The sequence below is a fragment of the Panicum hallii genome, chromosome 5 (assembly GCF_002211085.1).
Source record: "Panicum hallii strain FIL2 chromosome 5, PHallii_v3.1, whole genome shotgun sequence".
Taxonomy (NCBI): Eukaryota; Viridiplantae; Streptophyta; class Magnoliopsida; order Poales; family Poaceae; genus Panicum; species Panicum hallii.
In genome coordinates this window covers 48845523-48859621 of record NC_038046.1, presented here as the reverse complement: position 1 = coordinate 48859621, position 14099 = coordinate 48845523, and the positions used below count along the sequence as shown (strand labels likewise).

General features: G+C 51.2%; 1 pseudogene; it reads right to left on the bottom strand.

Annotated features, from left to right (window-relative positions):
* Nucleotides 1–7351: 7351 nt before the first annotated feature.
* Nucleotides 7352–13965, bottom strand: LOC112895654 (annotated as a pseudogene).
* Nucleotides 13966–14099: the final 134 nt, after the last annotated feature.

Below are 14099 nucleotides of genomic sequence, written 5' to 3'. Positions count from 1 at the left end.
CTCTACCGCCGTGGCGCCAATGGCATTCTCATGCGGTGCATCACCCAGGAAGAGGGCCGCGACTTGCTCGCGGAGATCCATGGAGGCGAGTGCGGAAGCCACTCTTCATCCCGCACGCTGGTTGGTAAAGCCTTTTGGCATGGTTTTTACTGGCCGACAGCGCTCCAGGATGCAGCTGACTTGGTAAGGTCCTGCAAAGCGTGTCAGTTCCACGCAAAGCAGATACACACTCCAGCTCAGGCACTGCAGATGATTCCTCCCTCTTGGCCCTTCGCTGTATTGGGGTTGGATATCTTGGGACCTTTCCCTAGGGCCGTCGGCGGGTACCGGTACCTTTATGTCGCCATTGACAAGTTCACCAAATGGCCGGAGGCAACCCCTGTGGTCAACATCACCAAGGCGTCGGCAACTGCTTTCCTCAGGTCGATTGTGTGCCGGTTCGGGGGTGCCGAACCGGGTCATTACTGACAATGGGACTCAGTTCACAAGCCAATACTTCCAAGAGTACTGTGAGGATATGGGCATCCAGCTCTGTTTTGCCTCAGTGGCGCATCCCAGGAGCAATGGCCAAGTAGAGCGGGCCAACGCTGAGATCCTTAGAGGACTCAAGATCCGGACCTACTGTGATCTCGAGAAGCATGGCGCAAGGTGGATCGAAGAGCTTCCGAGTGTATTATGGGGGAACCGGACCACACCCAGCCGAGCGACAGGGGAAACCCCTTTCTTCCTGGTCTATGGGGCCGAAGCGTGCCTTCCCCCGGAGATCACCATGGGCTCTCTTCGAGTCTGGTCTTTTGATGAAGATTTGCAGGAACTGCAGCGTCGCCAAGACGTGGACCTCGTCGACGAGCGCAGATGGCGAGCAGCAGTCCGAAATGCACGGTACAACCAAGCGCTCCGGCGCTACCACCAACGGTTCGTGCGAAGTAGGGAGCTCCGGGTCGGAGACCTAGTCCTAAGGCGAATCCTGAACCGGGAAGGCATGCACAAGCTCTCCCCCAACTGGGAGGGGCCCTACAAAGTGACCAAGGTGTGCCGACCCGGATCTGTTCGCCTGGCTGCGGAGGATGGAATGCAACTACCCAATCCATGGAACATTGAGCACCTCCGTAAGTTCTATCCCTAGGACCTGGTTGAGAGGAAATTTTTCCTTTGTAATTGGTAGCATTGCCGTGCGGACCAGGGCGGTAGAGGTCCGCCCTCGTAAACCCGGCCCCTGGCGTACATCGCACAACTCTTCTGTACCAATTCATTTAAGGGGAAATTTGTTCTCAAATGCGTCCTTGAACTCTATGCGATTCTAAGTTTTTTCGCTTCTTGTTACGCTAACCCCCCACGTGGTTTTTCGCGTCTGTGCCGTTCGAAGGCCCTACCAAAGCTGCTACACTATGTCTCTGCCTGGGACCCCTGTCTCGTGGAAGAAAAGGAACCGGGCACCCGGGAACTGGCTTCAGGGAGACGTGCTCGTTCTTTGCTGGGGTCCAGGGCTGTGTAGCCGCTTAGCCTGGTTCCGTACCCTAAGCCTACACGCCCTGCCCCCCTAGGACGGGTACCGTTGTACCTTGAACAATGGACCCGGGGGCCGGGACCCCTTAGATTCCCGAACTGTGGCTCCGGTGCTCTGACTCGTTACGCAACGCAGTAGGCCTTCGCTGGCCGGACCGGGACCTCGTGGGGACGTCTACTAAGCGTCGATCTGAGTCACGTGCAGGACCTCGCTTTTATGGCAGCTAGTCCCGATTTATCGCGACTACCTCCCAGGGGGCCACGGGACCTCGGTGTGTCCAACAGCACTTTGCAGATCGACAGTCAGGAAAACAGCTAAGTTTTTCGCGAAAAGTAGACACATCAAATACTTAAACGCATTACTAATAATGTGCACAGCACTTTAAAGTTATCTTACAATAACAAAAGTTATGTTACAAAAGAAATAACAAAAAAGATACTAGCACTACTGCTCTGGTGGTCCGGAGGCACTCCCGCTCTCTGCAGGTTCGGGACGACGCCGGAGGCGGGTCGCGACCATGTCCGCCGCCTCTTGGACCCCTTCTCGCGCGCCGGCTGCGGTCGCCCGGAGGGGTCCGACCATGACAGGAGTCAGCTGGATTGAGGGGTCATGGCTCCGGAAGCTGGTGAGGATGTACTCGGCCATCCCCCTAGCAACTATTCGCCCCTCTGTCTCCAGGAGATCCTGCATCCCGGCCCCCGCATCCTGTAGCCGCCTGGCGGTGGTGTCCAGCAGTTGAAGCGCGGCGCTAAATGGTGAAGGAGCCTCCGGTACCCAGATGGGGTTGGCTCCGAGTGCCTCTAGCAGAGGGTTCACCGTGCCAACCCATCTTGTTAACCGGCCGGAGCCGGCGCGCTGCTCCTCCAGGAGCTCCTCCACCTTGGCCTCCCTCTCCTGGAGCGCAGCCTCGCGTTCCTGGAGCCTTCGGTTCCCGGCTGCCAGCTCCTCCTCCACGGCCTCTTCCCGTTTTTGGAGCTCCTGGAGCCGGGCCACCTCCTCTGCTCCACGGGCGGCCAGCCATTCTTCTTTCTTTGCTACCGCCGCCGCCAAAGCTGCGAGGGCGGCCTTTTCCGCCTCGACCGCTACTGACGCCTTCCTGGCCTGGGTCGCCAGCTCCTGGGCGACCCGCTACCTGTCTGCTAACGCCACCTTCATCTCCTCCACGGCGATCAGCCCCTCAAGGGCTTCCGTTTCCCGCCGCCTGGCCGCCTTCTCCCACTGGAGCGCCGCCGCCTCTCGGACGCGAGCTTGCTCCAGCTCCTCCTGCAGAAGCTCGCGCCCATGCACGAGCTTGGCGCGCTCCTCGGCGTAGCGGGCAGAGACGGAGTTGATGCGGTCACCCAGGCGAACCTCCCAGTCGGAGAGTCGGTGGCGTTTTGCCTCCAGCTTCTCCCACTCCCGGCGCATACCAGCCTCTAGCTCCTGCTGAGCTTGGTGGCATTTGGCTATGAGCCGGGGGAGAGGGACCTCCGCTGTGCTTGGGAGGAGGCGCCTCCCTAGCACCACCTCCGGTTCCTCCTCCTCTGCCGGTGGGGAGACGCTGCTGCCAACTTCGGCGACCCCTGGTGCCGCCTCCTCCGCCTCTTCCGCTACCTCCGGTGCCGCCACCTCTGCTGCCTCCGGCGCTGCAGCCTCCGCCGTGGCAGCGGCCCCCTCAGCCGCCGGCTCGGCTGGTGAGGGCCCGGCCTCGTCACCTGAAGCTGCGGCCGCTGCCTCCATAGCAGCAGCGGCCTTGGTGGCCTCCTCCTGGGGGGCAGCTTCGGGTCGTGGCGGGGTGGAGGCATCCGGCTCCTGGCCCATGGGTCCGGTAGCTTTTGGAGCTGCTTCGGGCGGGGGACCTGCTGGGGACGGCGCCGAGGGTCCCGACGCTGGCTGGGGGCCGGTCCCCCCAGTTGGTACGTCTGAAGATTGCGGCCTGCCGTATCACCTATATGGTTAAGGACCGGAAGCCAAAAAAGGAAATGAAAAACCTTGACAAATTTACTTACGGGAAGTCGCACCACTCCCATCTGCCCCGGGCGGCTGGGGGAACCTTCCTCCCTGCCGAGGACCCCCCGGACCTTTGGGGTGCGTCCCCGGCCTTTGAGCCTCCTGGCGGCGGCGATGGGGACTGTGGCCTGACCTCGGACGGTGGTGGTGGTGTCGCGGGCCGCCGTTCTGGTGGTGGTGGCGGTGGAGTCTGTCATCTCGGGGGAGGCCGGTGTTGCGGTGGAGGAGGTGCAGCCCCGCTCTGCTCCTCCGCCCCCGCGGTCTTCTGGCGCTTGGGCGCCGGCTCCCCGACCAAGGAGCCATCGCCTCGCTGGAGCCTCCGGGATTTGCTCCCTTCGGGTTGGCTGCTCCGCGCCGGTGCTGGCCCCTGGGCCTCACCGCGTCCTTCTGTCGGGGGAGCACCAGCGTTGCCCTTCTGCCGGTGCTCTGGCACCGGCGCCTTCTCCTTCCCTTTCCCGCTGGGGGCCGGACCTCTGGGTCCCGGCCCCCCGGGACCGTCGTTGGTGCATTGCTGGCGGTCCGGCGTGGCGCCAGGGATCTGGAGCCCGCGGTTGGGGTCGCCCCCCAGTTGCCGGACCGCCAGGCCGCCCTCGTCCAGGGTCGGCATCGACGCCAGGACCAAAGACCGCAGTGCCTGGTCCTCGCACAGGGCCTTCACCCCGCTCGGGAGGACCAGGGACTCGGGAATGAACGCCTCGCCGGTCACCGCTCGGACCGCCGCCTCCAGTTCCGCCCTGGTGAAGTCACCGCCGGGCCCGCGCGCGATCCTGCAGCAGTCGTTAAGCCCCGTGTACACGTAGGCCATCCGGGACCGCTGCTGCAGGGGGGCGATTCGCCGCTTCAGGAAGTCGCCCAGCACGATCATAGAAGTTAGGCCGCCCCTTGCCAGCTTCTTGATCCGGTACAGCACCGGGTCGAGCTCCGAAGGTATTGTCAGCCTGGCCTTCCAAGTGCTCCGGTCGCTCTGGGGGCCCCCCGTCGGCAGTTCCAGGCGGTCGTGGGGGTCGGTTACCGCAATGACCCAGCCTTCACGCCAGTCCTTCCACTTGGAGCTGGAGAAGGCGGCGATGTAAGAGCCCGCCATCCCGTGCCGGAGCTGGAAGTAATAAGCGCCAATCTCGCCGCGCTTCTTCCCGGTCCCGACCAGGGAATAGAAATGTTTGAAGATGGTGGTGCAGGGTCGCACCCCCACGAACATCTCCATAAGGTGGGCGAAGACCGCCGCGAGGAGGACGGAATGGGGGGTGAGATGATGAAGTTGGAGGCCGAACTCCTCCAGGAGCAGGAGGAAGAAGGAGGAGATCGGAGGAACCAACCCGCACAAAATGTACGAATTGAAAAGGACGAACTCCCCCGCAGCAAGCTTGCGGAGGGGGATCTTGCTGGCCCTGACCTTCCCGGCGTTCGCTGGAGCGGTCCACCCCATGAGGCGCCGCACCGCGTCCAACTGATTCTGGCTCTGGAAGCGACGCGGGAAAGGAAGTGTAGCCATGGTGTTTGTTGGGTATGGATTGCAAAGGAGAAGGGAAGAGAAGGGAGCCGAGCGCAAGGATGCCAATCACGAGAAGGGATGCGGAGACGAAGGGGCGCTACGGCGTCTGTTGTTGGCGAGAGCGAAAAGGTAGCCGCTCCCTTCGGCGCATACCTTTTATGCAAAAGGCCGCTGCCTTCTCGCGCCCACGACGACCGAGGAGAAGCCGAACGGTTGCCTGCACCAGGCCCGCTCCTCTCATACCCTTTGACCGGTGGGCCCGGGCCCACCAGTCAGAGGCGTGACCGCTGGGGGTATGGGGGAAAGGCGGAATCCGAACCGCCCAGGCCGCTGGACGGGCTCGAATAAGACAAGAATCTGAACCGCCTGACGCGTGCGCCGCGGGCGCGGGATGGGCCCCTCGGGGATCCCACTTTGGGCGAAAGGACATCCATGCCCTTACCCGGCGGGAACGAGCTGTCCACCCGGCGCGAAGCTGGGATTTGGCCCCACCTGCGGGTTCATCCCTCACCCAAGGTGAGCCCGGGGGCCTCTGTCGGTACATACAGACAGGGGTACCTCCGGCTAGGGTGTCCAGGCCCCTGGCGTCTCGTAATCCATAACCCCCTCCTCTCCCTCTGGGTGACGTGGCATGCGACCCGGGCCTGACAGCTGGGGCCACGGTCTCCGGACCCTCCCCGAGCTCTGGGAAGCCCGGGGCCCCTGTGCACCAAGGAGGGCAGGACGGCTTTCGGGTTGCCCCCGCGGCCCCGGACCCCCCAGGGGGTCCGCGGCCGCTACGTGTGATAACCGGACCATCACGGGCCAGGCTCCCTCAACTGGACTCGAAGGGCCCGGACTCCCCTTCCCCCGGGGAGGGGTCCGGTGCCGCCACGTACCGCTTGACAGAGGGAGCGGGTCTGGCTCTGCCGCGTACCTGCGGCTGGAGGCCCTTCGCGAGTCACCAGCCCACCTACCAGCATTAAATGCGGTAGTTGAGCCGGGCGCGCCCAAGTCAAAAGGTGCGGCCTGCCACTGACACACGGGGCAGGTAAGCTGACACCACGGTAAGCCCGCCTGATCTGAAGGCGGCGCGTCATATCATCGTGCACAGTGCGCGGACTGTGTACAGTCCTGTCACGGCGCTGCACGCGTGATGATGGTCTGTAATAGGCAAAGCCAAGGCGTGCGCTGTAACAGTGCACACGCACCGGGTCAGCGCTGCTTCACCGCCTGACGGGAGGTCCCGTCCTAACAGTGACAGCACGGCTTCACTGTTATGCAACGCTGACGCCGGATACCGTGCAAGACAAGGCTGTACAGGGCCGTATCCAAGTTATGGATACGCACATCAACTTCCCGATTGAGAGGACTACGGAGAGGAGCTGGAGATGAAGATCTCCACATCTCTCTTAGAACAAGCTTCTGCTGGCCGGACCCACATGTCGGGGTCCAGCTCGGTGTAAGCTCCCCCCTTGGACTATAAAAGGGAGGGTGTACACGTTAGAAAGGGCGGGGTACCAACATCCAAGGTTAGACACAAGCACAAGACCAGACTAGGTTCTACCCAAGGCTCTCACAGTCAATACAATACCATAGTGGACGTAGGGTATTACGCTCCGGCGGCCCGAACCACTCTAAAATCCTCGTGTCCTTCCTGTGTTCATCCGCACACTGATCGAGCGCTCCTAAGTCTCCTCCAAACCCATCCTTAACTAGGGTTAGGCGGGTGCTTTCCGCCACCCGGCTGGAGAATTCCTTCGACATTGCTTATCGACGGATTTTTGTTTGAAGAGACGACATTGGCGGGTACTTCCTCCAGAAAGGACCACCCTCTCTCTAGTTAATTCCTACAAAGCGTGTATTGATTTCAAGAGCACTCACTCACTCCCTCGTGATAATATATAATACTCTCTTCATTTTAAATTGTAGATCGTTTTGAATTTTTCTAGATATATAGTTTATTGTGCATCTAGATGTAGCATATATCTTATTGCATATAAAATTTATATATTAAAAAAATCAAAATAATCTATAATTTGGAACTGGAGGATTAGAATTTATAAGGGATAAGGTTGATAAAAAAACTATGTTACTGCAGTGCTCACACATACAGCCAGCCAGCTCGGCGCAACTAAGGCCCAGGTTCACACGGGAGAATCATAGCCCATCAATGAAGGAAGAGAAGCCTAAAGTTTGAAACTATATATGCTCGAGGTCGAGATTGACGAGCTTTATGGCCTTCAGTCAGCTGCCAGCATACATTTGCACTAGCGAAGGCTGGCTAAAGGGATGTACAGGCAACCAAACAAAATGAAGTTGCATTGTTGAAGCCTGGCTAGGCCTTATGCACCCATCCAAACACACCCAACGTTGCAAGGAAATGAGAGAGACATGACCCCAAACAAATAAGCCATTCATGCCTGCAGCTAGAGAGAGGCAGAGAGCAGCATTGTTTGTAGTCCCAAGAGTGAATGAAGATGGCTTATCACGACCACCTCGCTGCTCATTTTATACGGAGGCGTACACAAGAGACATTGCATCATCCGTAGGCACTGAAATTTTACAGAGCACAAAAGCCTAGCGAAAGAAAGACGATGGCAATACGTACAATGTTCTGTTGCGTCAGAGCACCAAGGTCGCCCAATGAAATGTTGGATGGAACTCCCTACTGCCCCTACAGAAAGATGTTTGCGAGTCGCAACAAGCCTCACTCTCCACGGGCGCCGCTTGCTGTGCCTAATATGCCTGGCAGCAAGGTGCGCAGATCCTTGACGACCATGCTCATGCTGGGCCGGGAGTGATGCCCGTATAGCACACAGCGGGACGCAATGTCAGCCATCTGCTTGCCAAAACAAAGATCTTGATCATGTATATTATATATATATATATATTACTTTACTACTGTTATTTTGAACAAGAAATAACTCCCCCCCAGCGGACAATGAAAAACCTAAGTATTGGAGCACGGTCGGAGAAGCATCTAGAAACAATATCGTTCTAGAAACATTTCTGCCGAGTCCAGAATGGACTTCAAGATTTTTGACCTCTTGTTTTCCATCAAGCAAATCAGCAGCAGGTCGATCTTCCTCTCCTCCAAGCTTGGCCAAACATCTCCATACTCCCTTCTCTCAACCGAAGCACCCAATTGGCTCTCCTCCTCTCTACCGGCATGGCTACTCCTCATCAATCTCTGTTTCTCTTTGCACTGCTTCCAAATCCAAGCAGCTAGCCAAACACCAGAACCACCCACGACATCTCCCTTCTCTGAATTACCTCCAATCCAAGCAGCTTGCGTTCCTCCCTCCCTCTATTCTTCTGTCCACCGAAGCAAACAGTGGTTGTAGCTCCAAGCCGAGCATCCTGTTCCACCTCTTTCATCCCTTCTGTCTTTGCACGAGCAAAACAGGCAGCAAGCCGCAGGAGCAAGTCAAGCACCCCTCTTCCACACCAGCCGTTCCTCCATCTGCAAGCCATAGCGGCCTGAGCACCGCGGGCTAGAATTGCTGCGGAGGGCGGATGGCCCTTTTGCGGGCGTCGCCCCTAGCTAGAGCCTTGTGCGCCTGCGGGAGGAGGATGGAAGGGGAGAAGGGAAAATAGCGAGTAGGGAATAAATCACGCGGAGTCGCAGACGGAAGAAAAATTGGTGGGATCGGCCGATTGGGAGCGCGAGCTAGCGGTGTAAAAATAACTCGGTTGGCTGCTAGTATTGGGCGCGCGAGAATGTTGGGTGCCCATTTTTGACACCAGTTGGAGCTAGTTTCTGTGTTTGGTTCCGAAATTGGTTTTTGGGAATGTATTTTGGGCACTCTTGGAGATGCTCTAGGACCAATAATATTACCTTGGCAAAATCCTTAGGAGGGTATTCTCCTCCAAGTCTCGGATCTGCGCATCGGTGCACCCTGCGAGTTCGGAGTCTTGGTCTTGCCTACAGAATACAGATCAATGCCATGATTAGTTTCCCCTTATGGTCAAGTACGTATGAGAGCAAGTCTCCATACCCATGACACGAGGTCCTGCTGATCACGTGGTTGTGTACGATCACGTGCCTTACGACCAGTTAAAAGCTCCAACAGCACAACCCCAAAGCTAAAAACTTCGCTCTTGTTGCTAAACTCTCCAGTCATTAGCCACCTACAGAACCAAGGACAGAGTTAGTAGGTGAGTATATGACATCGCCAATTCATAATAGAAGATATGAAAACATTGAAACATACTCCCTCCGTATAGCTTTTACATGACGTTTATGACATGATTGTGCATACCAAGGAGTGATTAATTAAGGTATAGTTTTCCCTGTTTTATAGAGCTGCGGGTGTATCGTGGACACGAAAAGAATTCTGCGCGATTGGTTGTTGCAGCGTCTCCCGAGGCAGCCGAGACTGGACGTCATGTAAAAGCTATACGGAGGGAGTATGGTATTTTGGTTACATACTCAGGTGCACCATAACCGTCAGAGTCAAGCCAATGAGGAGGAATAAAATAATATAGAGGGTCCTGGTTATTCTTGTCAGCAGGGTTTGATTTGATGACTCCAAAATCTCCAATAACCTTTGCAACATCGTTGTCAAAGAGAAGTATGTTTCTTGATTTGATGATTCTATAAGTGATGCAATGCCCTGCCTTCTCATTGATGAACTCAAGCCCTTCTGCAGAACTTAAGGCAATATTCACTCGTTGTGCCCATGAAAGAGCTTGTCCTGGTTGGGCTCCCACGGCACCCTTTTTGCCTGCGATCACAAACCTGAATAATAAGAACTTCACTTGCAAACCTTCTTAGCTGTTTACACACAGCACAATTCTTGACGCACTGGCAAATATGGTGTCGTTAATTCGCTAGCCCCTGAATCTAAAGAAGGCCTCTTGATATGATTGAAGGCATAACCATTGGATGTTATTAGGAGCTTATTTGCTGCCAGGTAAGCTTCTAAAAGAGTGACTATGATCCCTCTAAGAAATCAAAGACTCTTATATAAAAAAATTGACCGAGATAAGGAAGTCCTAAACTATAAAAACAACATCAATTAAAGAAAGCAAGAAAACCATGCAACTGCACAGGTTAACGTATAACATCTCAACAGGTGTCATGCCATTGTGATCTAAAAAATGAATAGCACATAACATCTCTCATGAAGCATACTCGAATGCACCAGGCAAACAAACTAAAAGTATCCTGGTATAAAAGGTTTTATTATTTGTCATGACATGATCATGACTGTGATTTAATATACATTCATTAAGATATATTTAAGCTAAATTTATCACAACACCTGCATGGGTCAACCAACCTAGTTGATATATATAGCATCTCAACATGCCTCATGACATTTGACTAATGAGGAGAGACAGTTGCTTTCATCAAGGATACCAAATTGTATCAAGCAACAAAAACAAGATTATATGGAATAAAAGGTTTCATTGTTCATCACCGTGAAGAATATCATGCAAGGAACCCCTTGATGAGTACTCATAAACAAGAGCACGTTCATTCCCTTCTATACAGTAGCTAAGAAGTTGAACAACATTGTTGTGCTCCAATCTTGAAATGGACTGAACCTGCAACAATAGATGAAATTGGAAAACAATCCCTTTATGCAAATGTTAATGAAAAGTGCCATATCGAGGATGGTTGATAAGGTAGAATAGGCAGATATCACCTTCAATAGGAATTCGTTGTCAAGCTCCTCAACATCGGGATAATCAAGCATCTTAACCGCACATTTCCGGCTATCTTTCAGCTTTCCAAGGAAAACTTTAGCATGTGATCCCTTTCCTATTAGATTCTCACATCTGAAGTTCATGGTGATTTTCTTTAGTTCATCAAGGGAAATGGCCAGTCCTTGCGTGGGCTGTTCTTTTTTGGTGGGGTTGGTAGGGTAGTTACTGCCTGCAACAAGGAAAATTATGGTACTAATGAAAGAAACTTAATATTCTACTCCCACCAAATTTATGTGAATCTGGAAATACATTGTCAAACTTTTCAAACTTTGATTATCAAAAAGGAATATCTACATTGGAAACACGAATGTAAGTTTATCTCAAAAATAACTTTCATAGTATTAAAATTGACTGGGTTTCTATACACATATTATGCAAGAATTAATCCTCAAATTTGCATTTTTAGATCACATCACTGTCCTAACATATATATGTAGTTGGAGAATAAATCTTCCTTTTCTTTGTTTTAGACTTTTAGCAGTAGTGCATTACTATTTATTTGGTGGCGTATGGGCCAGATTACTATAACCTTTCATATTCCATAAATTTTCTTCTATAACAATATTATTACTGGTTAGTTCCTCATCAAAGGGTCCTACCTAGTATAGCATTCTTGGTTCTACTCGTATTCAATTTTGCCTGCTTACCTTTTTATTTATAGCAGGAAATATTTACGGGGACATTTATTATATGTCACTGAACTTGAATAGCATTAATATATATGTTATGAGATTGACATGCCATGTTTTTGTTAGGTAAAACCTAGTAGCGCATGTAATAAGGAAAGAAAAAAATGCCTCGGTCATTCATATTTTATTTAAAAGGGTTCAATTTTTATTCATATATTTATCAGTCTGACTTGAATTGAGTAAAAGAAACAACACAAAAATAAGCTCAACATAAGAAATAACATTAAGTATGGAACATCAAGACGGCCTTCAATACATGACCTTGAACGTTGCTTCATTTAGTATTTTTTGTTATTTAAAGTTACTAAATATATCATTATAAAAAACTGCCAATACCATTTTCATGTGAAAGATCTTAATACTTTTGTATATATTGCGGGGAGGGGGGGGGGGTCAAAGTTTTAATTGTAACTGCACACATATAAATGATATCTATTTAGGAATACCTCTATAAAAAAGGAAAGATTCCCTGGATTTTTATACTAATCAAGGAAAAAAGTTAAAGACATACTCACTCTGTCCTGAAATATAAGACATTTTAGTTTGTCGTAAGTCAAAATTCTGAGGCATTTCTTCCCTCCTGCGCAGCTGCAGATCTTTCATACACTTCCTTAGTCTATCTGCCACTTCAACCATTTCTGGGCGCTGTCTGTTTTCCAATATCAAGCATTGGTTTGCAAGCTTTGCAATATCATCAAGCACCTTTATGCTTTTTTTTCCATGTACAATTTCCTTATCAAACATTTGCCTTACTTTTTTTCCCTCTTTTAAAAGCCTCAATGAAATTCTGAATGAGGTAAGTGTTCCCATCTGCCGCTTTCTTTCTGGTAATCATTTCCACCAAAAGAACCCCAAAGCTATATACGTCACTCTTCGGAGTTAGAATCCCAGTCTGACTGTACAGAGGATCCAGGTAACCAATAGAACCAATGATATTTTGGGTTTGCTGGGTCCCATCAGAAGAAATCAATCTTGCTATTCCAAAATCTGATATCTTCGGAGCAAAAAATTCATTGAGCAGTATATTATCTGGTTTGATGTCCCCATGAAGAATAGGACTATACATTGAATGCATGTAAGATAGCACTTCAGCTAACTCAATGACAATGCTCAAGCGTCTGTCCAGAGGGAAGAAAACATGGCCATTAGCATTACATCGATGAAGGATGTCGGCAAGATTTCCATTACAAATAAATTCCATAACAACCGCTAGAGCATTTTCCTCAGTGCAGCAACCCAAAAGCCTGACCACATTCTTGTGGTTTATTTGAGAGTGCACTATCACCTCTTTGGCCAAGTCTGCTTTCCTGGTTCCATCTTTGTATTTCTTTACTGCCACCAGGCATTGATCATCTAGCACTCCTCGGTAAACCTCACTGAATGCCCCTTTCCCCAGCAAAGTGCTATATCCGTTGGTAATGTGTTCTATCTCCTTTTCTGTGAAAGATCTCAAATTATAGTTGTTTACTCTCTGAAGCACCACATGACCATTTGTTTTAAGAAAATCTCTAAGAGTATTCCCTTGGTAATCCATAAACAGATCAATACGGATGATGGAAAGCAGTGATCGAGTGATTCTTGCCTGCACAAAAATGATAAATATTGTTACTGTGATCATTGCAATTTTACTTCCTCTTTTTGCCAGAACAAGAATTCTTTAACGTCTCCAACAGAACATGAGCACATGGGAACTGCCAAATTGTGAACTGTTTTAATAGCATGCATGATAGAGAGGTTATACGATTCACAAATCACAAGTGGTACAGCATTATATTGCAATTGGTTCTGTTTCAACCATGATGAGTACTTGCTGCCACCTATTGAAGACAATGAGTGTATACTTTTTGCGCACATATGAAAACAGATTCCAACTGGAAATTTCTGAACATTTTGTCCTAAAAGAACAAGCATTCATGTAGGTGTCTAAGGCTGTTGCTTTGTTGAACAGGGAAATTGATGCGAAAATATTGCTTTGCTGAACAAATCTTCTAATTGGTGCTAACTCGTTATTAATGTGTTTACCCAGACAGTTGTCCTAGCAAACCAAAATTGTTTACTGTCGAAATGATCAACAAGCAACAAGTATTTCAGATCTGAGGGTTTCTTTATGCGATTCGCACAAACATGCTTATCCAAACTAGCATATATATATATATATATATATAGTATACATATATATATATATGTATATATATATAGTGCTCCCAAATCCCAATACAATTTGTAGTTGTAGCAGATCCTACGAAACCAATTAACCAAATCTTGACTTTATATATATATATATATATATATATACTTATTGCAGTCGTAAGAGATTTTGTCAAGCTCAGAACACGAAAGTCATGAGAGAAAGTGTATCGCACGTTCACACGGGCTTACTGAACCAGGATGGTCCTCCACCTTCTCCTCATCCGAGGTGCCGCTCGCTTCGCAGTCATCAGAGCTTCTGCGTTCGAGTCGACCTCGGATGGGGTCGGCAACGATCCTGTGGCGGAGGTGGGGCAAGGGGCGGAGGTGGAATGGAGTCCGGAGGCTGAGGCGACAGATCCAATTCCAAAGTAAAATGAAATACCGAGCTGAGGCGATCAGTGGTTTACCTGCCTGTCGCCTGCTCCTGCAGGCTCTGTGTCAAGCCAGAGAAGCCCGGCCTATGCCGGCAACGCTGTTCATCCAGCGGCGTGAAGAATCAGTAATCCTCTTTCGAGGAAGGAGGCTCCAGGCTAGC